The sequence below is a fragment of the Rhinolophus sinicus genome, chromosome X, assembly GCF_036562045.2.
Source record: "Rhinolophus sinicus isolate RSC01 chromosome X, ASM3656204v1, whole genome shotgun sequence".
Taxonomy (NCBI): Eukaryota; Metazoa; Chordata; class Mammalia; order Chiroptera; family Rhinolophidae; genus Rhinolophus; species Rhinolophus sinicus.
The window spans coordinates 3,337,591-3,362,595 of NC_133768.1; the positions used below are offsets into that span (position 1 = coordinate 3,337,591).

A 25,005-nucleotide genomic window follows, 5' to 3' on the forward strand; every position below is an offset into this window, starting at 1 on the left:
GCGGTGCACACATTCTCACGTCATGGTTTAAACACCGGTGTCTCTGATTAGTTCAGCGCGAAGCCTGCTTTATCCTGCAGCCTGGCCGTCTTCTCGTCTGAAACGTCCTAAGAGTATTTCATATGGGATTATTTCCCCTGCATCTCCCTCTCCTCCCGTCCGCTCCCTACTGATGTCTGACTTCAGGTCCCATTTCCCGTGCAATGAAGGTCTTCCCAGGTTCAGAGGTGGCTTCCACGTCACCGGATTTAAGCAGTAGAATGAAATCTGCTCTACATTACGTGCTGTTCCAACTTACTAGGTAACTCAACACTTTTTTCCGACATGTGAGTAAGAATTTATTCCTGCAGCAGCTGTGTCTCACCACACACATCCTCTTTCACACGGATCAGACATTTCGATTCTGGCCAATCGGCCGAATCCAAAATGGTATCTCATCGTAGTTTTAATTTGCCTTTCTTGCATTTTTTTCTTATATTTATTGGTAATTTGTGTTTCTTCTTCCATGAACTGTTTTCTCACCTATCTCTTGAAGTCCCCCTAGTTTTCTCTGAACTTTCCTCAGTGCTTTGTAGGGCTTACTTATCCATTTGGAAGAACAGTCCTTCTGTTGGCAACACGTATTGTGACTATTTCCTCGTGGGATATGGCTTTTTGCCTTTGTGGCTGTCATTTTAAAAATTGAGTTCATACATTATGCACAATAAAATTCACTCATTTCAAGTGTAGCGTTCAAAGAATTTTGACAAATATCTCTAACCATGTAGCCATTTATATTTAGTGTGGTAAATTAATACACTTAGGTGTTAGGTTACCTTCATTTTGGCTTAATTATTTTTGTGACTCTACATCATTTTTTTTTAACGCAGTTGCTATAACTTTTTTATTTTAGTGGTTGCTGTCGGATTGATATTAAGCATCTTTAACTTATTATAGTCTAACTTGAATGATATCAAACCACTTCACATTCACTGTAAGAACCTTAAAGTAATTCACTTTCATTTCCCACCCAGGAATTTATGCTGTTGTGCGTTTCACTTTTACAGCACTTAAACAACTCATAATAAATTCTTCTTAGTTTAGTTAAAATAGCCAACTACATTTTAAAGATATTTAAATAATAATAAATTATGTATTTACTTGCATATGTATTATTTCCAGTGCTTTTCATTCCTTTGCTTGGATGCATACATTTATTCTGATAACTGACATCTTGGGCTTAAAACCATACTGTTGTTTGTGACTTCTCTTTGTTTTGATTTCACCTCTCTTTTACTTGCCTCTTCGATTATTCCTTCTATTTTATTTATGTGATTTTAGTGGTTATTTTATGGGATTTATCTTGCATGTTTAACTGAATAGGGCCTGCAGTTAATGACTACCTTCACTTTCCTTGCACCTGAGCTGTTCTAATCTCATGCACTTTTATCTTTCAAGATAGTTATTAATAAACTTTAATAACCTAAAGAGTGTAACAGAAACAAGACTGGCTATAAAATCAGATAGTCCTGATTTTTCACCTTAGTTTTATCTTTTCTTGGCTAGAAACTTTGGGAAATAACTTATGTTTTTTGAGACTTGGTCTTCTGATATGTAACACTGGAATGCAATATTTAATTGCATTCATTATAAAATATTAGAACTGTAAATGTCTTCGGAGTCAAAGGACCTCAGAGATCCTCGAGCTCAAACACCTCACATTCCAGACAACACCAAGGCCCGAAGTTATTGGCTCAGAGCCATGAAACCACCATGGCAACACACATAAACACCCGCTCTTGCTGTGGGACAAAATGGAACTGAAATTCACGTCAACTCATAGGATGAATGTGTGTTGGGTAAAATCCACACTGAAATCTCTCAAAATAAATATCCTAGGTTAACATGTTTATGAAAGTAGTTTGGCCAGAAATTTCCTGACAGCTGTTTGTGGTACAAAATAAAATGCGTTATTTATACATGTAACTTTAATAGGATTAACTTGCATACCACACCTTGCTGGTTAGAAACATTTGTGTTTAGTTTTACTTTTTAAAAATATTAGTGCTTTGCGGTTGCATTTATACCGTCCCTGGTTTCCCCTGGCATCTTAAAAACATATTCCTTTAAACTGCGTAATTTTAGATTCTCAAGTAACTGACAAAGGTCAACTAGGTCTGCCCAACATTCACAAAAAAATTAGCCCCCAAACTGGACGATTTGTCTTCAAAACCAAAAATAGCTATTTGTACCAACATGGAAAAAAGATATTGTTGTTGGATTAAACTACCATTTTATTTTTAAATATGTCCAGCCTGTGGAAAATATCACTGTAGCTTGAAAAATCATATTCACTTATAACTCACACTCTTGATCCTTGAAATGACATTTTATAACTGCGGTGTGTGGTGTGCTTCTTTCTGAGTCAGTAGTTCTATCCTGGATGCCCTTTCAGGGGGCATTCCTCAGTGTTAAAATGATGTATGACTTTTTATTAAACTTCCCAGCCAATCTGGCTGACAGGCACATCGAAAGCAACGTTCCCCTTTCTGAAGAAGAAATCCCTAGTCTTAATTTACACCATTAGAAACGTTGTAAGCTTGAAATTTAAAATCACGTGGTTTCCTAATTTAAGTGAGTGAGACATAATCTTGTGAGGAAGAAAAAGTCGTATTTTCGCGTAAGCCTAACTTCATGAACCACGGCCACTCTAGCTTCTGCAGGACAACCAATGACTTGCTCATTTTAATTCACCCCAGGGAAGCACTCCAGTTGACGTCTAGGGAGACGCCGGAGGATTCTGTGTAGTTTGTCTGGGACCTTTTAGGTCTCAACTTTAGCATCTATACTTGACCGTCTACGTATCACGGAGAGGAAGGGAATTATGTAGCTAACAGGGAAAATAAAATATGACCCAAGTCATCCACGTGACCGCTCTGTTGGAAGGAGAAGGCCGGGCTGGTACGTAAATGACGCTGAGAGGTCCCTTAGAGGAGAAGCCCCGGTCACCACTGCACAATGCATCTTCAGTCAGCCGCTGCAGAGGCCGGTCAGCCATGGCTCTGCATCAAGTGCAGGTGACACCCCAAGGGGGGGCTGAGTTTGCTCGGATCCACGGCCTTTCAGAATACACTTATAGGGACAACAACGGAGCAGACATCTATTTAATGATATGTTTTAAAAGATATGTGTTTTAAAGATATGTTTAGAGATGGGTTTCCCTCATCTGGCCCCTTAATTTTCTTAAGAATGTGTCAAGTTGGCTCTCAAAGATAAGAAAGCCATCCAGGTTGGCCGTTAACTTAACAGCAAACACACCGAACGATCTTTTTACCAGTGGCTAACGCCGCACATTCTGCTGCCCAACGCTCACCCAAGCTGGGCCGTGAACATTAATAGTCATGGAGTGTTGCTGGAAGGCTGGGTACACTCGCTATCTCTGGTTTTCGTGGGTCCCAGGTTTTGGAAACGGGCTTTGGCTGCATGGCTTGCGGTCCCACAAGCATTGGCTCATGCGTGGGTTTTATTATCTTGACCTGCCTTCTCTTTACTCTGATTCCATCTATTTTCCCCTAGACTGTTGTAAATGTTTCTGTAAGTTAGCACTAATTGTTTTAGCATGAGGTAAGCCACGTAAACCTAATTGAATTAAATGAGTTAGAAGCAATAAGAAAAGGAACTGCAGACGACAGTTGCCCTTTGGGAACTAGTGAGATTTGTTTATTCGTTCGTTCCTTCCCCTCAAACTCTGAAATCATAGAAAATATGTGAACACAGGTTTTATGTAAAATGCATCGAAATACACCTTGGAAAGAATCTTTCAAATACAAGGAAATTGAGACTGGAAAACCCAGGCAGAGGGCAAAGTTGAGACTCTCATTTTCAGGTCCTGTGCCCCTCAGAGAATCCCAACTCAATTCTGAAAGCCGGGAAATGCATCATTTTTCCCATCGGGATGTATATGTAACATTTTGGCAATGATATAATTTAGTCCAGTTCATATTCCTGAATCAAGAAAAAGAAAAGAAACTCTCCTTAAAACAACTCTTGGCTTCAAGAGGTTGACTTGACAGGAAGAAAGTAATTGCTCCTTTGAATAATATTAGTGCCAAACACTCTGGCTATTTGAGTTGGACGGTGAAGAAACCCTTCCAGGGGCTGTCCAACACTCATCTCCGCAGTGATGGAAATGTTTCATAACGGTACTTTCCAAGATGAAATTACAGGGCGAAATGTGGCTGGTACCATTGAGACACAGGCTCCCATCTGAACACAGGCCCGGAGGTTACTGTCCTGGAGCTCAGCTCTAGACTTGGGGAAACAGGCACCCGGGCCCGTCTCTATCCTGACACGCATTGTCTACGTTGGCTGCCCGTCCAGATGTCTTTTCTAATTGTTCAGCTGTTAATTGCATTGCTACAATTCTCCCGCTCTGCACTCTTAGTGCCTAAACGCGTGATACCCGCTAACACGAAATTCTGTCAAGCTGACCCCGTCTTCTACGAGGAAAACCAGGCAGCGATAACCTAAAACTCCTCTCAAGTAACGGACACGATTTAAGCTCTGAGGCAAATGCTACTGCATTTATCTGGCTGGTGCGCAGAGATTTTTGAAAACGGGAAATAGCTAAACACTGTTTGTGCATATCAGTTTACAAATATAAACTGCACGTAAATAAACGCCAATCTACAAATGTCTACATAGTCTGCTTGATATGGTGAGGCTAGTAAAATTGTGCTAGAAAATGTATTACGAGGTAACGCATGTGGGGTTTGGTCATTTGGTGTCTTTTTTAACTGAATGAGAAGTGTCTGGTGATGTACGTGAGTGACAGCAGGTCCATCTCTGTAGCTGTGACCATGACAGGAAATTGCAATGGCCAGTTCTGGGGCTTCCTTATGACTTTCCAAATTCAGGTGATGGTGCCACTTCCTTTCCTATATCCAGCCTAGACGCTGGAAAGCCATTTAGACTCACATTACATCTCTTCCCTCACCCCATAAATACACACAGCCATCAAGTGCTGTTGATGGAAACTCCCAATTTCGCTGAAATCTATCCTCTCTTTCCCCGCAGCCTTTCCCGTGGTTCAGTCTTCCATCAGATTCTGATTAGGCTTTTTCAACACCCACCAGCCTCTGTTCTATATCCTCCAAGACGCTGTCACCATTTCTCTTCCCAAAGTTCGCAGCAAATCATAATCTACTCTGTTGAAAAGCGAACAAAACAAAACGCACAAGAACTGCTTCCAGAATACGACACAAACTTTCCCTTGCTTTATATTTAACAGCCTCCAACACATCTATTTGTTTATTGATGAGCTGCTTCAAATAAAATCTTTGAGTGGCTACAGACACAACTGCTACCATCACGAGCTAATCATCATCAGGGCAGATGCCGATTTGGGGGACATCCACATTTGTACAGTCGCTGGCCTCGGGCATGGCGGACGCTGCCCAGGAAGAGAACGTGAAGGAGGAAAAAGCTCGCATCCTGAGCTTTGCTCTCAGGAGGGTCAGACGGCATCGGGGTGACATCTGGCTGCAGCACCTAGAGAAGTGCCGTGGAGCCCACCGTGGGCAGACCCTGTGTAGGGCGCTGTTCGAAATTCAGCAGGTGCCAGCTGACGGGGAGAGGAGTGGGGCAGCCCCCTCTGCAAAGACCACTGTTCCTGCAGTACTGAGGGCGTGATCACTGCCGGCAGGGTGGCCCCTCCCAGGAAGGACTTACGGCCACCTGAGCTGCAGCCCCGGACGTGCTCTGGCACACAGGGCACACGTCAGGAAAGGAGACGCCGATTTGGGGGACATCCACATTTGGACAGTCGCTGGCCTCGGGCATGGTGGACGCTGCCCAGGAAGAGAACGTGAAGGAGGAAAAAGCTCGCATCCTGAGCTTTGCTCTCAGGAGGGTCAGACGGCATCGGGGTGACATCTGGCTGCAGGGGCGCTGCCTTCGGCCAGAAGGGCACCGTAAACATGGCGTGTTTTGATTAGCTTTGCACGGGCCGCGCCAGCTCCCATGTACCACAGACCTGACAGGTCCCAATGTCACCCTGACGTCACCAGCCCCGCTCTTGGCTCCCTCCCTGGCCCCTGCAGGCCCCTGAATTCCAACCGGTGCTTTGAACCACTGTGACCTAATGTTCACGCACCTCTCAGCCGACCACTTCGTTTTCTGTGGGGGTGGGGGTGGGGGTGGTCTCCGCTCCCTGCCCCACGCTGGGGCCCCCACTTTCCCAAGCACGGGCCAGTTCACCCCCTCTCCCTTTCCCCTGCACGTCTTCTTTCCCCTCAGGCTCAGCTTCATGCGGCTTCTCCCTCAAGACGCCTGGGACTCCCACCCCGGTCAAACCGCGCTCCACCCTCTATTCCCACGGCGGTTTGCCCTAGTTTCAGATTCTTTAGGTGCAAGTTTTTGTACACATGTATTTCCGTTGGCTGTGATGTGCATATTTCAACGGAGGAGGGAGAGATTGCCATGTGTTTCCGTCCTTCGTAGCATCTGCATAATGTGTTGTCCACACCACGTCTGCTCCCGGAATGTGGTCGTCACAACTGACAATGACACCAGGATTCCAACGCGGGGCTTTGTGTTTTCTGCCAAACGGCGACCGCCGTGCTGAAGGCACAGACTCTGAATGGCCTCTCAGCACCCTCATCGGGAGGTGGAGAATTTGGGATTACATTCGCGGCCCCTAAATGTGTGGGTGCACCAAAGCCTCACGAGGGAAGGGGATGCTTCTTCTTCAAAGACATTCCCAGGACCTGCCTCGGACGCTCTGAATCAGGTTTTCCAGGGCAAGTCCTGGGAATGTGCATTTCCAAGCAGCCGTGTGTGGCTGGTGCTGCTTCCGTTCCTGCCTCTTACGTCTCCTTCAGTCATTTCAAAATTCGCCACCTTGTCACACTCTGGTGTCTTTATGTTCTAACACATGACTCGTTTTTCAAGACGGGTGGACATCACGTGAGACAAACCATCTTGGCTGTTTCTTCTTTGATACATAAAAGCTGTATTTTCATCCTAATACGCATGACCCAGCAGATATTGCTGAGGATTTGAAACGTCATAGTTTTTTTGTTTTGTTCTGTTTTTTCTCTTCCCGCAGATTTGAAAAGATAGACCATCTCCTTTTAAATGGAAAAAGAGCAACATTTGCAAGAATGGCCTCAATGAAAAACAAAACAAAACCCTCTATAAAGATGTTAAGATAATGACTTGAGTATGAACAGTTCCAATTTCAGATAATGTCCCTCCCATGGAAACAAGGGGCTAATTTAATATTAATCACTCATTTGAATTATGTTTCTTTAATTTAAAAAGTGCAGACGTAAAAGTCTGACTTACTTCCTGGCTATTCGCTTTGTCCTATTGAGCCAACCTGAGCTAGGGAGGAAGCAATCAAGAAATACTCTCCCAGCTAAAGATGAAAAGGTGCATACCTACTTTTTTATGGGGTGCCCTGCCAACGAGAAATATATCTGAGACTCCCCCAAAATTCCGCATGACTTGGCGCTGGCTCATTGTTGGCCACTCTTCTCAGCCTTGGGTTGTGCTAGGATTTTGGTGTTTTTCTCTCAGGTTTCCAAGGCGTCTCCAGTGAATTGGACTGAGTTTCATTTCTGCGTTCCCATGGCTGAGGCCTTGTTTCATTGACAACTGTTTGCAGAGAAGCTGCCTGGCGCCCAAGAACTTGGCATAAGGACCTAGAAATGACAGACGGCCTCTCTCCACACGGACAGTCATAGATTCGTCTGATAAGGCAACCTGCAACTAAGACCATCTAGACTATTATGTTCTAACGGAGTTACTGACCCGAGGCTCAGGCAGGGGTGAGGAAAATGCACAGAAATGCCTCCTTGTGGGCACAGAGGCAGGTCTTTCCCAGGGTCTCTCTGAATTATTTCCTGAAGACTCGTACCCCTGACAAGCGGTTGGCTCCTGGAGAACACCACTAAATGGTGCTTCAAAATTAAAATACTAAGAATATGGGAAAACAAAAAACATATACAAAACTAAAACAGAAACAGGTAAACCACGAAGTACAAAAGTAGTCATAAAAGTCAAGCTGAAATTCATAAACGTAAGACAGAGTTGACACAAATCCAGAAAAAGCAAAGAGTTCTCTCTAAAAATGTGAGATTCAAACGTTTCCTGGGATTTCAGCAGGTCCGACTTTCCTATGACTGAACAGGGCGGTGAGTTACTGGGGAAACACACGCCTTTGAGGCCAATTTGGTCAGCAGCTTCTTTGTGCCCAAGTCCTTTCACATCTGTTTACTGGGGTATCTATCACCTCCCTGAAGAGTTTCATATTTACGGGATGTTTCTGCCCCCAAGTCTGAGGTGACCCAAGGACGGGATCACACATTACTCTCTTGGCTCTCAGGCAGCTTCTCATTAGTCTTACAAATACTGCAAACGTCCTCCAGTGGCCGAAAGACCACGTCTGGTCTGGCCTGTTCCATCACCACTCCCAGTGGTCATGGCTCCTCTTTCCCTCAGCCCTTTTCCACTCCACACAGCCAGTGCTGGCAATGAGTCTTCCCTCTGAGTCCACCCTGCAAACCTGTGTCACCAGGAGGGACGCATCTGCTTACCTCTGTCCCCAATCAAACCTCAGCCTCTCTGGGCGGTTCCCCAGTCACCAGTAGGTTGGCACCCAGCTGTGTGGTCCTGAGAACACCTGCCCCAGCATTCGTCATGACGTTCAACGAAACACAGAGCTGAATATGAGGCATCGCTACGTCTCCACACTGACTGTAGGTTCCCTAAAAGTGGACACATTTCTAGCACGTGATTTTTTTTTTATTTTGAAGCTCCAAGCAGAGTCAGGGCGGCATGGTGGGTGTTCACGATATTTTTCTAATTGAATTTAAATCTCTGTAATATCCATTTACATAAATTCTTAGGAGCACACATTTCTGCTGTCAATTGATGGTAACTGTTCCTACACTGAGTCAATTTTCAGACATGAATTTAAATGTCTCTCGGACGAGTGCAAATCCAATGGATTAATTCTTACAAAAAGGGGCCAACAAGTCTCATGAAACACGGTGGGGCCACTTGTGCACGTGAGGGTTTTCTGTACTGACAAGGTAATGTCAACCATAAGGAATGCAAACATGGTTGGGTGGGCCACTTAGGAATTGAGAACCTTCACTACGCAGGAAAATTATTAAGACTGTCAGGAAATGCTTGTCTTAACTCACTGGAGATCAACATTAAACACTGAAATTATACCAGACTCGCGTCAGGGCCCCTCAGTTGTTCTATCTGACACACACACATACACACACACAAATAATCTTTACAGGCACTTCATTTTACAGAAATATAGATAAAAACTACATATGCAAGACTGCTGTGGCACTTTCCGTCCTACCACGGAGGGTGATGCTTCTCGTTCGGACGTAGTACCTACCACTTCTGGGTCCTGGCTGCTCGTGGGCACCAGCGAGGGGGCTGCCCGGGGCAGGGCTGGGATAATACCATGCCACTCTCCGGGAGACGGTGCCCCAGGCACTGCACCCGTAAAACTTCTCAGGTGAGGGCCACGTGCGGCTGCTGGAGAAGCGTGGGGCTCCCTCACGACACCTCCAACGAACACCTGGGCACCTGGGCAGACTGCTGATTCCAGTTTGGGGTGAACCCTGAGATGCGGTATCTTAACCAGCTCCCAGGACCACAGGCTGAGTACCACGGGGTCCGATGGCCCTAACGGGGGAGCGGCACCCTGATTCTAGGAACATGCAGCAGTCCTTGCAGTAAAATCGGCGTTAAGAAGGCGCTCCAGTTGCTTTCCCTCAGAGAGCGATGTCTACAGTAAAACCTCACCGTGGACTGAAGAGGCTATAACACAGGTGCGTGCGCCAACGGTAAGACAGCCCCCGTGAGTCTCACCTTCTGGGATCAGTGCCCCGTGTCATCCCCTCCTGGTCACGTGTGGGCCTGACCGGGACTGGATGCTGAGTCACGGTGGCAAAGAGGCGGGGAGGTCACTTCTGTGACCGGCTCACAAAACACGGCAACTTGCATCTTGCCAGCAGACGCTCTATATGTCAGACTTGGGACTCACAGACAATGCGAGATAATACATGGGTGTTGTTTTAAAAACCATGAGGCGCTGTGGTCATTCTTTCCCCAGCGACAGATAACGACCACACTGGGTCGTTTTGACGGCTCCCTGCTGAGTGCATCAGATACGTGAAGAAATAAAATGGGGAAGAGAATATAAAACGTGCCCTGATTATGTCAGAGGCGCCCAGTGGTGCTACAAACCCAGACGCAGATTCCGGACCTGAGTGGCGAGCCATCACCTCCTCAGTTTATCTGCAGCTCGATGCTGAACCCATAAAACACGACACTCTCTAACCTGAGGTGCGGACTGCGAAATATTCAGGTTACAAAGTGTGTTTCAAAGACTGCATTTTAAACACTCCTCACTTAGAGATACGTTACCACTCCTGCAATGCAGGTCAGTAATCGTGTGACCCTGAAACATCTTTTATGAGACATGTGTCACACGAGGCGCCTCACTCTTGAATGGGTGACGCTTTCACACGTGTAGGACAAACGGAGAGGTCACAAGCAAAGTGATATCAGTACTCGCCAGTCGTTGTGAGTCACCGTATTTTACCCCATAAATGCTGCGCAATGTTCTTCACTGTGGGTGAGTTGTGTGTTGGGGAGGGGTCGTGCCGAGCACTTGTGAGCTCAGGCTTTGCTACTTACACAGCAGCCCTGCGGGGGGGAGGGGGGGGGTGCGTGATTCCCCGTTTCCATGTCAGGTGCTGTCGTCCTTTCAGGACATAAGCAGGTGCCTGGCTCTGTCCACCTCCTGTGGTGCTGACGTCTGTCAGCAGCAAGGTGGCCCCGGTTTCTCACACCAAATGCTGCTTCTCCTCCGAGGATGCTTCCGGCTCGTCTCAGCCACAGGAAACACATAATGGGGGTCTAGCTCTCTACCAAGACACGTTTCATGTCACCTTAAGGAAAAAAGCTCTGTCTCTGACACTGGGAACGGTGCCTCACTCTCGGCTGTTCCGTGGAGTACGGAGAAGGAAGAGACTGAATTGTCCCCTGGGCTCACCTCCTGCCTCCAGCAGCCCTGGCTGCTCATCTGTCACTCCGTGTGTCTGTCCCACGGGCTGGAACTTCCCCTCTCGCCTCCCACTCACCCGTTCCTTCCCCACCACAGGCATCTCAGCACGGAGGCCGGCGCACTGCCAAGCTTTTGAGCCTGCTCCTCTCTGGCCACGAAGATACACCTCAGGTTCACCATTTATCTGGACTTTAGTCCCAGAAAACGAAGACGGCCAGTAGCTGGCGGCTACATTTGAGGTTTGAAAGTTCACTTTGGGAAAATGTAGGCACCCCCCCGACACACATCTTTCTCATCATTCCCACAGTGAAAAACGGACAGCGTTCCAAAGAGATGTTTCCCTTGGGCTGAGAACAAAATGCAGAACACGGCATGGGAACTAGTGCAGCTTTCGTGCTGGAATTTTATCTCAGATCCAAGCTCACGGCAGCTAAGGAATATTGGATAGTGGCGTGTTTACAATATCTAGCAAATGTCACTTTTATGCCAGCATCTATGAATTACGTACAGATTACAGAGAAAGTATCTACAGTTAAATAGTTTGCCTCCTCACTCATTCAGTTAAATAGTCAACGCCCAGACCAAGATCTGACACGAGCCCAAACCACGTGACTCAAAGTGTAACGTGACTCTGTTAATTGTATTGCATTCTCAGAGTAAGGAGGGTGGACCATAAAAGCTACATTTATTTTTAAAGATACTGAGCTCCAGGGCATGTAGCTGTGAAATGTGTCTTCCCATCAAGACCAAGTCACACTTTCTAAAACTGTCTTTCATGGCACCATGACTTTTTTGCTTTATCGGTGTTTACACGTCGTAGTTTCCAGGACATGAAGGGTAGAAACAGCAACAGCTGGTAGTTATGTACAGGTCTCGTTATGTGCAGGTCAATGATTCACATCAAACCTGGTGTTTTATAACCCTATGTCCTGACTGGAGACAAGCTGCTGGAGGCTGGCGACGTTGGTGATTCTGTGGCAACCGTTCTCGTAACGGCCGTAACTCGCTACAAAACCTCTGGGCCCCAGAAGGCGTACGATGATACTAAATACATCCACAGTGGTCCAGACAAGAACTGGAAGAGGTTCGTATGAGTGTGTGACAGAGAAAAACCAAGGACTCTATGCAACTTTGCAAACTCCAAGAAAATCTATACAATTAAGTGACAAAAGTTTGATTAAAAATAAATAGGGGGGGTGGAGGGAAGACAGAGGGAGGGAGGGACGGAGAGAGAGAGAGAGAGAGAGAGAGAGAGAGAGAGAGAGAGAGAGAGAGAGAACAAAAGTAAACCAGGAACTAGGAATACTGCCTTCTGACTTGTCTGGATGTTTGTGGGGAACCCCAGGCTGCCCTACCTCTCAGCATACGCCCCCCCCCAGGCTGCCCGACCTCTCAGCATGCCACCCCAGGCTCCCCGACCTCTCAGCATGCCCCCCCAGGCTGCCCGACCTCTCGGCATGCCCCCCCAGGCCTCCTGACCTCTCGGCAGGCCCCCCACAGGCTCCCCGACCTCTCAGCATGCGCCCCCAGGCTGCCTGACCTCTCAGCATGCCCCCCCTTGCTGCCTTCAAAGCACTGGCTCCAACACCACAAGTCACCATTGCAATGGGGTGGTATATCGTGCAAGTGAAAAGATAACCCCAAGGAACGAGTCACGCTGCAAATTCTGTTTCCATTGAACGTCAGCTCCATTTCTGATTCTCTGCTAGCTCCCTTTCAGTTTACAAATATGGAGCAGAGTTGGTTCCCCGTGACAGAGCTGACTTCAGTCATTTCTCTTACTGGGCACGGCAGGAGGGTAAGCGACAGGAAGATTCAGGGACATGCAGTGAGCCTGTAACCCCACCAGCACAGGTACACACGCGTGGAGGAGACAGTCTGTGGGTTTTCACGTGTCTCTAGCACACAGGAGACACGACCACAGCCACACACACACCAATGCAGAGTTTTACACTTGCCAGCGTTACGCATTTCCAATGCCGTGTGTTTCTCAGCAGCAGCCACAAAACAAGCGCTGCTGAATTCAGGTCGTACATCTGGTCAGTTTTCAAACTTTCTCCTATGTTTATAATTCTCTATTTTTATCACATCGCTGCGGCCCAGTTCATATATGCACTCATTCCTGCTGTGGTCGGGAGTTTGTGTTGGCCTGAGCTGAGCGGTGACAGATTCCTCCGTGTCTGAATCTCTTCCCAGCCCCTGCCAAGCTCCGTTCTGCAGCAGCTCCCAGCACGTGTGGTCGGCCCACACTTTGCACAGAGAGCATGACTTTAGGGCACCGCTTTTGTCTTCCTGCAGCTCTTTCCTTTATCTCCTCACCTGTGCCTCTCTTTGCCTTTGTTTCTGGGATTAAAATGGTCAAGACAACCAGCCTCATAGGGTGTGAAGGAGGAAGCGGCAAAGATACCTGGCCTGCGGCTGAATCAGCGGCCCTCAGGCAGGCAGTGTGCTCGGGGCTTCCCGCCCTGCTCTCCCCAACTGCACACCTACCATATCACACCCGGCACAAGGCCGAGGGATCTTCTGATCCAATTAGAGTCTGAGTTCATTAGAAGGGAGATTATTCTAATGGATCCCATCCCGCCACAGGAGTCCTCAAAAAACGCTCTTTCCTCTGTCAGTTAGCACGAGGGGAACTCAGAGCTGGTATTTCAACGACAAGGGGACTCTGCATCGTTGCTGACTTGGGAGGTAGAGGGGGCCACAGGTAGGGGCAGGTGAGAGGTCTCTAGGACCCGAGAGTGGCCGCTGCCTAACATCCTGTAATAACACAAGACCTCCACCCTACAGTGGCAGGGGCTGCATTCTGCAATCTCATGCCTGCGCTCAGAGCGCTTCTCCGAAGACCGAAGGTAAGAACCCAGCTTGTGGGGAGGGCTCTGTGCGTTTGGCCTTGTCAGACGCCCCTTGAGCAGAGTATCCAGCAACATCTGGCTGGATTTCTGACCTCCGGCCAGAGCTGTGCGCTGATAAACAGATGTTGTTTCAAGTCCCCAAATTGGTGATAATTTGTTACATGGTGACAGAAAACCAATGGCGCGATCTTCTATTAAAAAGTAGGATCTGGTGTTTTGAGATCAGTGTGGCTATAAACACCCGTTTTGGGGATTAATTCTCTATGCTTACTCTCACGGTTAGCGAGGCGTACTGCTTCTACAATCCCTACACTTCTCAAATGCCCCTCTTTCGGGTTTTCAGCCTGGTGACTTCTCTAAAGCTTGGCAACAACCTCCTCACTCTGCTTCTCATTTCCGATCTCTGCTCCTCTCAGCTGCCTCCTAAATTCCACCGCTACAGTCATCTTCCAGACACACACCGGTTTCAGGCCGTGCTACCCTGCTCACCAACAGCCATTCGTGCACCATCATTATCCACTTGCTCTCGTGGGAAACCATTCTGCTGGAACTCGCGTTCCCCAAGACCTTCTCCCGTCAACCTTCTAGTAACATTTCCTTTCTCCCGACATCACGGTTTTCTCCAGGCAAACCGGCGTGGTAGCTCTTCCTCAAGCACGTTCTCACGTGCGCCTTTGCACAGCCGTGTCAGCACTCTCCAGGGCAGATACCGGACCTTCTTTGCAGATGTGACCACCCTCACGAGGCCGTCTTGCATGGCATGACCGCCTTTTCTGCTTTTAATCTCCAGGGCATCAGAACGTGGCCCTGGGAGGTCTAAGCCTCGGGAACAAACAGGTCTTGCAGCCTTTACAAGCTCCCAGGAGGCAAATCTATGTTAGGTTCATCTGTGTGTTCCTTCAAACACTGGGTTCCAGGCCATATGTTACAACGATTCCCCAAAGTGATTCATTTGTGCAAAGAATAAAGAATCGCTAATGGGATGGGAGTCTGTCCAAAAAATGCCAATTACAAAATATCATGCACGAGATGACCTGGGTTTTTGTTGTGGTGGTTGTTCTTTCTTGGTCCCTTTTGTGAGAAAGGAAGAAAAACGAAAGGATAAAGGAAGGTGGGACTCAAGTGGTGTAAAAATCCCAAATGCTAAGAGTGGGTACAATCTATTCATGGAATTATACAAACTACAAATGATCTTATTTTTATGTTGTACATATTTCACAAATTAAGTCTTCATGGCTAATTCGCATATTATGCCTGTTTCTATCAACGATTCGTAGGCTGCCTTAATGGGTCGCAGGTCAAAATGCCCAACTCTGCTGTTTTTCTCAAATTTTCCAAAATGTGCTGATGACGGCCACAGGCAGACTGTGCTCTTTCTTTTCCAATCTAATCTAGGCAAACAGTAGGGGTCATACGAGAAATCTGATAGAAGTCGAATGGATGCAAATATTCTAAAGTCTCAGAGTCCTAACTCAGAAGACATTTGCTTTGCTCCGATTTGAAGAGAGACAGGACATAATCTTGCAGCCTTAATTCATTAGGCACGACCTAAATGTCCATTTCCATCCTTCCAGAAGACCGTGAAAACAAAACACTTGGCATTTAAAATAAAGCTGTTGAAAAAGTAGGTGTTTGCGATATGCTTTCATATTTACAAAATCAAAATATTTTCCCTAAAGTCTATATAAAAATATTTTCAGATTCTGCCCTTTCAGAAAGCAATATTTACATTTATGAAATTCATTTCTAATGTGAAGTCACATTCTGAGTGATTAGCATAAATGCCGTAAAATGGAAATATTTGATTAGTAATTATATATGTTTGTGAATCAAATTTCAAAAATGGCCTGTTTTGTGGTTCAAATGTTTCCTTGCATTATAATAGTGACTGTGGAAGGTCACGGAATCTTCGTGCAGAAGGGATATTCTGCGTCGTTCATACAATCTTCCTTTCACAGGAGAAGAAACAGAAGCCAGGGATACCTGAGGTTACCGTGGAAACCGAGTTCTCTGTGTCTTACGTCGCGATATCAACCTGCATGTGTGAAAAGGTGTCGATGGAGCCGTACATTCCTGTAAGTTAACTTCTTGAAAAATAAACTCTCGGTCTTTTCTAGTTCAGCACTGTGGACGGAGAACAATGCTAGGTCTTCACTCCCTCCCAGGTGCCCATTCGAAACGAAGAAAAAGAAAACGGGAAAGAAAAGTGGGAGAAGGTCATTCTCTGCACAGCAAACGGCACCAGGATTCTGGGAGGAGCATTAGAAACGGGGCAGAGCGAGCCCTGTCCATGACACGTGTTTCGTCACTTAGTGACAGCCAGGCTCAGAGAACAAGGGGGAGACACAGGTGGGTGGGGAAACGGGGCGAGGGAATTAAGCCTGGCTGGGGGGGTTCCCAGTCAGCTTCTCAACCGGCCTTCCTCACGCCTGCTCAAAAACAACAAAGAAACAAACTAACTAACAAGCCAAAGGGCCCTCTCTTTATAAACTGAGAAAACAAGTAACTAGGGTGCTTTTTGGTTCCCCAGACTCAACGACAACCATCATTCACGTACTCTGTGACACTTAACGCCACCCTCAAAAGCTCCATCCAGCCGCACCTGGCGGTCCATACCCACCACTCATCCACACTGCAAGGCTGGATTCCCTTCACTGTCACTGGAGGAAACTCCTGGGGAAGGAGAACGTCAGGAAACCCCAATGGAAAGAAACCTATCCCAGCCACCTTCTTCTCAAAACCAGACGTCAATAGTCAAAAAGAAACGAGGCACAAGGTAAAGACTGTAAGTTTATGATAAAACAGATCTCAAAGGAAACCAGAGATGGGTTCAGGAAGAGAATGTAAAACACACACAGACGCACACACGCTCACACACACTGATCTAACCCTCGGCAACAGTCACACCACCGCATGTGTGAACAAAACTCAGATTTCTATGACTAGGAAGTAATGAGAAAGCCAAAGCAAATACCTGCAAATTTCAAAGGCAAGGATGGAGACTAGAAGAACGGAAGACAAAGTAAGGAAACTCCCAGACTGCAAAGCAAAAAGGAAAATATATACAATTTGACACCTACGTGAGTTAGCTGCTCAGTCAAGGCACTTAAATCCCACCAGTAGGACCTTTAGAAACACAAAACAGAAAGGAATCAATTATTTTTTAAAATGTCAAATTACCAAAATTGGCCTCACAGTCGACAAGGAAACAAGTGAATAAAAACCAATTTCAAAATTGATTTAAAAAAATAAAATTAGAATCATGTAGTTTGGGGTCAAAGGTAAAATGAATGAAAAACAACTCATGTCCTTGTGAAATCTGAGAACGCCAGGAACGAAACAAACCTCATAAATGGGGGAAAATGCCGTCGGCGTAGATTATCTCCCAATGAATGAGATTAAGATTTGCTCTAGACATTTCTTTTGTGACTGGTTGTGGAAAATACAGAGCAATCCCTCAGAGTTCTTAGGCAAAATGACATGAGCCCACTCAAAGCATTCACCAAATCTGAGGCACAGCATACACATATTCAGGGTTCCTAAACCTTAGGTCCTATGCTGTCTTCTTGATGACATAACTTAAAACTAGACTATTTTAGGAAAACAAGTCACAAAAATAAAGAAGAGAATTACGGGTTTCTAGGAATGGTTGAATTAACCGAGCAGTCTTAAACCAAATGGCATCCGAAAGCAAACAGTCCAAATTAGGACTGAAAATTCACACACCTTTCAAGAAAAAGAAAAGAAAGAAAGAAAAAAGTAAAAGAAACATGGAATGGATGCCATGAAATTCATGCAATGATTAAAAACGATACATACTTTAGCGTGTGCTTTAGAAAGCGTGTGCTTATTCTCACAAGAAACAAGGACCATCAGAAATTCCAGAACAAGCGCACGGCCACCTAACAACCGAGGGTCGAGTATGAAGTGAGTAACGGCAAGTGAATGGGAGAGACTAGAACGCAGGTGTGACCTTGAACTCCACTAATGGGGCGTGACCTGTGCACAGTACAATGGAACCCGAGAGACACAAATCACACTCTGAACCATAAAGAGTCTCCAGGTAGCTCTCAGTACGAGTGGCCAAACAGAGGGACGACAGAGCATCTGGGGGCTCAGAACCTTTTCAAAACCATACTGATTCCCTTTAAAATCAGAAGGAAAAAAAACATAGTGAGGGTCAAATGAATTTTTTTTTCCCCTGCACATAAGAAAACCCTGAAATTTTCTGGGAGCAGGTTTATCTGTGGGGGTGGGACGGGCTCCCCATGGAGAAGTTCCTATGTCCTGGCAGAGTCACGCTGGGGCCTGACTTTTCTCTTGTTTTTCTCTTGTCGTCACGTGTGACAACCGGGTTATAGAAAAAGCCCAAGAGATCTAGCTGCATTTCCAGAACAAAACCTAGATGTCATAAACACTTGACACTCAGAACATACAGAGCCATGAAAATATCCATGTATGTGTATGTACGTGTGTATATATATATATATATATATATATATATATATATATATATACATACATATATATATATCTCCCCAAGAGGTCAGGCAAGAATTGGAGGGGAAAGTCGGGATCCTAAAAGTGTCATCTAAATGGAGAACGAAAATAATGTATCAAATGGAAAAATACGTTTATGTTCAAAACTCCATCAATAAAAACAACTGCAGTCATCAGAGAGAAAGTGCTTACTCAGTGCCTGCAGCCTACGGGGTAGACAGAACAAAGAAGACCCCTGCCCGCCCCACATTGCGCACGCCCTAAACCCGGAACCTGTGACGACCGTACCAGCCAACGGGCCCTTGCAGGTGGCACTGAGTGAAGGATCCTGAGATGGGAAGGTGGTCCTGCAGTTTCTGGGCGGGCCCCATGTCACCACGAGGCTCCTTACGACAGAGATGCAGGAGGTGAAGGAGGGAAATATGATGTAAGAAGAAGGAAGCAGAATTGGCAGTGATGTGCTTTGAAGACAGAGGCAAGGGCCATGCTCGGGGATGCAGGCCGCCTCCAGAATGGACCTGCCAGCGGAAATCCTTAGCTGAAAGCTGAGGAAAGACCTCAGGTGGTCCCATAGCTCCCTTTGATTAATTTAAAATGGGGGTGCCAGAAACACTTTCCTCAGCCTGTGACTGTGGGGGGCGTCTCAGGGAAAATGCTCATTTAGAACGCATTACGACGGTTCCTGATGTGAAACTGCAAAACGCCGAGACGGTTCTCAAACACATGGAAGGCAACGGCATAGGTCTGCCTTACAGCTTGAGACAGGTCCCGCTCATGTCATAGAAGCAAAACAGAAACAGATGTAAGTACGGAACTCGATTCTCTCTATGACCCCAGGCGGGGGTCACCGCTTTGGACGCGCAGATCTTCGGAGGGAGCTTTAAGGAACGGACAGGCATCCTCTCCGCTCTCCCCCCACCAGACAGGGCATGACCCCCCCCCCCAACCCGCCCCAGCATTTACAAACAACTCTCTAGTCCATATGAGCAACCAGACTAGAGAAACATGACCTCCAGTAATTAAGGTATTGAGACCCGACCCACGTGACACGTTCTCTAATGAGCAGACAGATTTTGTGGCCACGTGGTGTGGCGCCTGTGCCACCAGCACGTATACCTCCTTCTGCCTTTCAGGGGAACGCCATCCCTAATGTTTAATGCATCGCCTTCCACATGTCACACGCTCCATAATCGTGGACACAGATATGCCTACATCCTCCGCAAGTTACCCTTGAGGCTGAGTCGTGAACATGCAGTGGGCATTGCAGGTCCGCTTACACATGGTAAGACTGGGTCTCCCTAGGAGCACAGTAAAGCTGCAATTACGTACACAGATTATTGTTAAAATGCAGCTCAATTACAGTGGTCTTAAAATATTTCAGTTAAAGAAAAACTCATGACGCTGAACTCATTTTCCAAACGAACTAGCCATTCTCTTCAATCAATCCAGGTGAACAAGTATCACAAATAAATAAACCTGATTTCCAAATAGAGAACCTTGTAAAACTATGGTCCACACTCATTTTTTACATTTTAGTCCCTGTCTCCTCCAAAGATCGAATTGCTTTCTGGATTGTGGCACGTTTTCCTCCAGGACAGAGTCATCTGGACAACACGGCGTTTTGTACAATAGAATGTCGTCTGTGTTGCTTATTGAATTGGTGACTTTGCCCATCGCCCCCCGCCCCCCATCACTGGCACAGTTTCAGGTTATCCAGATTTCCAAACATCTAATTAGCGCTTCATCTGTCTTACACATTATAATGCAACTGAAGTGAGCAGTCCTTATTCCTTGGAAAGATCGAGGGAGTCTTTCCTGCTTGTATTTCCATCCACCTCCATCCATCTTTCACATTGGAAAGCACTGATGAAGTATTACTCTGTAGCACCTACTTAACCACTTTTAAGTGACTGACCAATTTAATGAGAATGTGTCCTGTTCACATAACCTTATCTAAGGATCTGCGGGGTTGATTCATCTGGAATGTACCAGCCCCTCTTAATTCTACTAACCTTAGATGTCTGAGATTCATGCTTTAGGTCCAAGGACAGACTGAAGAATGCAGAGATCATAATGTTTGGCAACTTCGTTCATAATTTTCAAGTTCCAAGTCTTCCTTTGCAATTTCTGTGGCATTTTCTCTTTTCACTTAGTTTCCACTTTGGATTCAATTCTTTCCAACTATGACAGAAATGTGCACCCACCCAAAAGGCATTGCCAAAAAAAAAGAAAAAGAAAAGGAGAAAAAAGCCTGTTTTTATCAGCATCCTGAGGCAGAAAACTTTCTCTTTCTTTGCAAGTGAAAAATTATAAATATATGTCTTCATTTATACACTTAAGTAGGAAGGGGGAGGATGTGTAATTATTCATTTGACTGATGATTTAATTTTTCTACTTTAACTTCCTACAAAATACTAAAATCTGTGTATCTTTTCAAAACAAAATGACTGTGAAAAGGACACATTGAATTAAATATACTACATTACAGAATGCTCTCGATAGACCATAAAAAAGATCACAAATTACAGTCAGAGATTTTAAGAGTAAAATCAGTAACTATGCGCTATGCTGCATTGTATACACATCTCCAATAGATAGAAATATTTTGTGTTTATTCCCACAAGAAAATATAGCAAGAGTAACAACAAAAAAAGAAAAAAAGAATTACAATGCTACATTACATTTTCTCCACACGGATGTTATTTGGCTCAGAGTGGTGGTGTGAAAGCCTTTCTTTTGCTGCTCGAGGAAGACCCCACAACTATGACCACACCATGTACATCCACGAGCCCACCTGTTCAAACCTATGCATATGAAACACACAGGAAAGAAACCCATCCCAGAGTTAACAGACTCTAAAGGTAGCAAGGGCAGCGACGATTTTCTGATACTCTTTCTGTACTTCATTACTGTGTGTGACTTTCAATGAAAAAAATGTTGTTTGTAAAAAATGTACCATGTTAGGGGTTGGGTAGGTGAACAGGCCGAGCACAGAGGGTGATTGGGGCAGTGAAATGAATCTGTGTGACACTGGAATGGTAGAGACATGTCACTATGCATTTGTCCAAACCCATAGAATGTACAACACCAAGAGTGACCCTAATGTAAACTATGGATTTGGGGTGACAGTGACAGGTCAATGTAGGTTCCTCAATCGTGACAAATGTCCCACTCTGGTGAGAAATAGTGACAGTGGGTGGGCTGTGCATGTGTGAGGGGAAGGGGTACATGGGAAATCTCTGTACCTCCCTCCAAAGGTTGTTTGTAAGCCTGAAACCACCCTGAAAAAAATAAAGTTTTAAAAAAATCCCAGGAATGGTGGCTTTGAGTTCAAGGAGCATAGAGTCACGTGTGCGCTATCCTGTCTCTAACCATCCTCTCTCTAACATGTGCTGAAATCAGCTCATTTCACCATTAGACATAGTCGCCCTAAATCTCTCAGAATTGACACATTACAAAGTTTCCCTAAATCTCTCAGAATGGACACATTACAATGTTTCCCTAAATCTCTCAATCGATACATTACAATGTTTCCCTAAATCTCAGAATCGATACATTACAATGTTTCCCTAAATCTCTCAGAATTGACACATTACAAAGTTTCCCTAAATCTCTCAGAATGGACACATTACAATGTTTCCCTAAATCTCTGAATGGATACATTACAATGTTTCCCTAAATCTCAGAATCGATACATTACAATGTTTCCCTAAATCTCTCAGAATCGATACATTACAATGTTTCCCTAAATCTCTCAGAATCGATACATTACAATGTTTCCCTAAATCTCTCAATCGATACATTACAATGTTTCCTTAAATCTCTGAATGGATACATTACAATGTTTCCCTAAATCTCTCAGAATGGACACATTACAATGTTTTCCCTTCATTAGAGTAGCTCCAACTTTTTTCCCACGCAAGGGGACAACCCCCAAATATCTCTGCTGATTCTCCGGGGTTGTCAGTGTGTTTTTCTGGCTTCCCAATGTCTAGGACACATACTATTCAGAGGAATGGCACGTCAGGCGGGGATTCTAATGGGCCACTCAAGCCTGATACATAGTCACTGAAATACTGTCTGGTGTTTTAATCCATTAACGGGATGGATATTATCTTTACGCATTGCTTTTATTTTTGGACTAGCATCTTAACTACCCTATTCATTCAAGAAGGATGAACTCAGAGAAAATCAGAGAACTCCAAATCAGAGCAAAGTTAAGGTATAATTTTAGGCCCAAGACTTTTAAAATGAGACGTATTCCAGGCAGATGGTGGAAGAGGAAAAACCGTAACACTTTGGGAACTAGTATTTTAGCACACATAAAGAAACTGTTAAACATCATTGAACACTCGCACATTTTGCAACTGAACAGAATCTTTTCTTTGTAAATTGTCTTAATATCATTCCGGCTAGATGTACGTGACTACACTCAATTTAAGAATAAGACAATGAGGTTGGAAAGGCTACCCGGGTCGCTGAGTCCCAGGCCTGTGAGGGAGCAGGTGGGCTCCGCCTCAGGCCCGTCCCTTACCTGTGGGCGCCTGGGTCTCCCATGCCAATGTTTATTCATTCTCGATACTCTGATTCCAATAACCTCTGTCCTGAAGCTTTATCAAAAGGGAACTTTTCACAAGTCAAAAGCTACGTGCGTGGAAATTGTCACAGCAGTAAAAACTGCGACGCGCCCACAAAAGGGGTTAGAAGATAAGTCTTGGAGGAGCTCATCACGAGACAACCAGTAACCTACAATTTGTGATTCGGAAACACTTTTGGTATTACGGAAACTGATGCTGAGTGAAACGAAACAGCAGACAAAAGCATGTTACGAAGACTGCAGTTTCCACTATATCAAATGTAACTCGAAGGCAACACTGAAAAGTCATTAAAAATGTGATTTCAGCATGTGAGAATTCTAATTTTTTCAATTTACACCTTCGATAGCTTTTGTTGTTGAAAATATTAGCAGGAGTTGCACTGTGAATTTAATGAAAATCTTCAGAGACTCCAATTTCGATGAGATTAACAGAACAGAGACCATAGAGCCTGTCGTGTTATAATGGAAAAAGAAATAATCTGGCCATTAATACACCTTTCTGCCACTTAACAAACCCTGGGGAAAGTGTGACCGATCTTCTGCTACGAACGGCCTTTGCATTTTGGGGTCGCTGGTGTAAGCTCTGTGAATGAATAGAAGTGTCCTTACCTGAAAAAGGGTGAGTTCGGAGACGGTCTCTTACATTGCCTTCCGTGGTAACAGTCTGTGCATTTACAGATCCTGGGAAGAAAACATAAAACAAGAAGGAAACTAAATTCAGTGCCATGGCACTGTGTATCATAATAAGAGAACCACTGTGAAAGGATACGGGAGACCATCCAAAACACACGGGACCTGGGCAATTTCAGCTAAGGGTCTATTACACAGCCCGGTTTTGATCTGCAAGAGGCTATTACGCAGGTGGAAAGGTCTGTGATACACGCAGCTGGTGAAACACGTCATCCTTAGAGTGGTATTTCCGGGCAGATACCCATGTGTTAATGCCACAGCTTCCCTCCGAGGGGACTGCCTGCCGGCCGGCCTGCCTGGGGGAACTACCGAGTCGCGGCACAGAGACGGGTTCGCTGTGGTCCAGTCTGACGGCTGCTCTCTGGGGAGATGCACCCACAAGGGCACTGCTGAGCTGTCCGCCGCCCGCAGGCTGGAAGGTTCCGGATGGTCCCACCGGCCTCCCCCGTTTCCTCCTGTGCACAGTCCACTGCACTGTCCCGCCTGGCTCTCCGTCCCCTGAGCACCGCACGTGCACCGCCTCACCCCACCCTGGGTCTCAGCTCTCCCTCCACCCACGCCAGCTCGTCTTCAGAGGGATTTGGCCCGAAGATTCCTGCTGCCTAAGAGACACAGCAGCCGTGTGTCGTGTCTTTCTATGGTCATTGGTAGGCTGCTAGAAATGATCCGTCTTACCCACTCCTTCAGGGGGGTCCCCTGTCATGAGCCACGCAGCGAATCCCAGACGATTTATTTTTCTGTTGATGGAGACTTGGGGAGTTTCCAGTTGGGGGCTGACAAATCAAAAATTCAGCCTGGAAAATTCTCCTTGATGTGCATTCTCATCCCTTGGTGTCGCACAAGTAAAGCCCGGCCGAAACTGAGGCATCGGGTGGAAGACGGAGATGCAGTCGCACGGAAAGAATGCTTCCAACCCTCTCTGCTATCGTGAACCGCTTTTTCGTTGCTGCTGTTTTGTCACTAGTGATTCGTTCAGACCATTTACAACCAGGGGGGTCCATAGCCTATGCCGTTGTGTTTCTGCTGCACGTGAGCCAAGGAGGCAAATCAATTCCGGCTTGTGCAAATCCGACGTGACGCATTTAACTACTCTACGTGCAGCTTCGTTCTCTCTGAGTGCTTTTCCACATTCTTCCCGTCTGTCACAACCACAACGTACACAGACACCTGAAAGATATCAAATACGATTCCATGTATCTACAGACTGCGCTTTCAGCCAAACAGCTTCTGCAAGTGTCCCTCTAGTGGCCGCCATCAACACCACCCTGCTGAATCAACGC

At 45.8% G+C, this 25,005-nt stretch overlaps 1 long non-coding RNA gene across 16 annotated transcripts in view; it reads right to left on the reverse strand.

The window, feature by feature from the left end:
- Window positions 1-25,005, reverse strand: part of LOC109435144 (uncharacterized) — a 278,364-nt gene that overhangs the window by 122,489 nt on the left and 130,870 nt on the right. For all 16 annotated transcript variants that reach the window (XR_012493457.1, XR_012493462.1, XR_012493461.1 and 13 more), the window contains one exon: window positions 23,645-23,716. This is a non-coding gene — a long non-coding RNA (uncharacterized LOC109435144). The remainder of the gene's footprint in view (window positions 1-23,644; window positions 23,717-25,005) is intronic.